The sequence below is a fragment of the Rhopalosiphum padi genome, chromosome 4 (genome assembly GCF_020882245.1).
Source record: "Rhopalosiphum padi isolate XX-2018 chromosome 4, ASM2088224v1, whole genome shotgun sequence".
Taxonomy (NCBI): Eukaryota; Metazoa; Arthropoda; class Insecta; order Hemiptera; family Aphididae; genus Rhopalosiphum; species Rhopalosiphum padi.
This window is the reverse complement of record NC_083600.1, coordinates 47,471,328-47,474,430: the sequence shown is the minus strand read 5'-3', so window position 1 is coordinate 47,474,430 and position 3,103 is coordinate 47,471,328.

The following is a 3,103-nucleotide window of genomic DNA, read 5'->3' as shown; positions in this document are numbered from 1 at the left end:
GACTGGCGGGGGGTGTCGGTGTGACGGAGGCAACCCTACCCCAATCTCCGGGCCCCGAGACGCGCCCGCAGCAGTCAGTAAGCACACATACACACACATACACGCGCAACATCCGTCTGCGCGCGCCGATATATTATAATATCGTAATAATAATAACAATAATAATAATAACCGTGTGGTGTAGTTGTACCCGTCGTAGTTAATAAATATCATGAGACCGTGCTACGTCGACGATCTCACGTGGCGCGAAGACGGACGCGCGTGTGTTGTCGATCGGTGGGTGGTGGTGTTGGCGGCTTAGATCGTGTTATTATTATTATTATAATCATCGTATACACGAATACACGATGACGATCTATTGGCGCAACAAATAATAATAATAATAATAATATCATTATCATGTACGCGGGGTGCTAAAATTAAATGTATCATAATTTAAAAACTTTTTTTAGGTACCTTTAATTTAGATGGGTACCGAGCTGCGGTCGAGATCAAAACGGGTAAAAATCAAAATCCTATAGTTACGGTTGGGAAATACAACAACTATCGGCTGTAGCCATTTTCCTACAAAAACAATATACCGTTTTCCTCCACTGTCCATTTTCCTCCAAAAAAAAAGGTTGATTTCCATTTTCCTCCACATTATTTTTGACTTAAATTGTGTCTATTTTCCAACAATATTTTAGTCAGTGTTGTAGTGTTGCGTTCCGTGTTATAAAGATAGAGTATGGCTAGTTTCACATTTTGCGCGTATCTATTGATTAAATTCTGGTCGCTTAATTTAACCACTTATAATTATCTAATTTTTTATCATTACTTTATTTATTGATTGATACGTCTTTATCGACGTACGTACTTTTTTATTATATTCATTCTCTTTTTAACCAACCGCCAAGTTCGGCGCGTACGGTGTATTATTATATTATAATATTATACTTGAAATATTTAATTTGTTCTATTATTTTTAATTTAACATTCTGAAAACGAATGACGATTTTATTATTTTATTTATTGGAGAAAACGGTAAGTGAAGGAAAACGGTCAAGAATTATTTTTTATTTTTTTTTGGAGGAAAATGGACAGTGGAGGAAAACGGCATCTCGTTTTTGGAGGAAAATGGACCCACCCCAACTATAATGCTTTAAATATTGATAGTTACATATCATACTGTGACTTGAATATTAAATTAATTTCCAAACTTTACTTTTCAGCATGGACATAACAATTCTGTACAATAAGTCAATGACTGATATAACCTTTTTATTTTTTAATAAACTAAGTGCAACAGCCAACAGGAACATATCTGTTATTTTTAAAACCGATTACTCTAAACATCTGCTAATACAATTTCGTATTACCATAAGCTAAAATATATAACGCTGACCTACTGCAATTTGGATAAGAGTTTATCGGATAATCGATAATCGAGTACGGACCACAATAATTTTTACTTTCAATATTATTATGACCGCAATTATTCGTTTATTGCAATTTGCGACCACAACTCAGACACAACGTGAATTTGATATGGAAGCAACTGGGTTTCGGTTTTTAATTTTAAATATTTACGAGTACTTCCTGCCACTTGACTCTACGCGCATATTATAATATGCAATCCGAGTAAAAATTATATTTATTTTTGACAATCATTTAACATTATCTATATTCCATATACTTACATAGATCACCACGACTAGAGGATAATATTCCCATTACCTTCAAAAACAATGTTTTGTTTTTAAAATGTCAATAACGTCATTACATAATTGTATACCTACTATATAAATAATTTGTTTTGTATTTCAAAATAACAGTTGTGAAATATTGTGAAATAATTTTTTTTTAAATAAAACTGAATAATTATAATCCATGCTGATTATGCGTTCATATTTTATTATTTTTTTATATTTTTAAGCGTGTTTTCCTGCAACTTTCACAGTCTCAACGATTAAATCGGATACTGCTTAATTTTATCAAGCAATTATAAAGGGCTAATTGACCTTTTTAATACTCATACTATGTATTTTTATTTTAATCAATAAATAGTGATAATAATGAATAGAATAAAATGTTTTCTTAATTAAAAACATTTTAAAATTAGCCATCTGGGAATAATTAAATTAAACAGCAAGAGTTGATTAGCAATTTCAATTACCTCTCTAGATTTTCATTAATTAATTTTATATATAACGATATCAATTTTTAATATACTTAAAAAATACAATAATGTTATAAAACTATTTCATTGAGACATTGAATGTACACTAGGCACATGAACAGAAAAGATTAATTATGAAATTCATACAACAATCCATTCCTTGTAAAATAACGTAAAATATGAAAAATACTTTGTAATGACTAATGAGTAATGATGAGTAATGACCAACAACAGGACTCTCCAATCCCCATGGTCTATATTGATTTTAAAAATTAACTTTTTGAATTTTTTTTCGCAATTATAAACCATGTGGACGTACTAATCTACTTTGAAAATCTCACACTACTCCCTTCCTCACCAAATCAAAATCAATCACTTGAAATTGCCAGAAATGCATTTTTCCTGTCTTCTATTAAAATTTTCAAAAACATTTGTTTACAAATAAAATGTATATATGTATGGTATATCTATATCATGATATCATGTCTAAAAACAACCAAACTTAAGTTTTTAAATTCGCACTACAATCCTTCCCCACAAAATTACGTAAAATAAAAAATTTATAAAAACGGCCAACAACACAATCTCTCCAACTACTATATCAATTTTCAAAACTACAATGTTCAACAAATTTTTTGTGAATATAAAGAGTGCCATTCTTGTGAACACATTAGCTTAGTTTTCAAATATACATTATAATTACCTATACCTGGTGTATTTATGTGGTGGAAAAGTAATAGGCTATTAAATTATAGTATAAATATTAAATATTAAAATATGTGTATAAGTTTATTGATATTAAAATATTAAGCATCACGTGAACTGTGCTATACTGCTGTTCATATATTATTGATATTAATAATAACTAACTTTCTGACAACGTCGACCGTTACTCCGTTAACAGATACTTCATAAGACAAATCCGTAGAAAATCTTAAGCCGTGA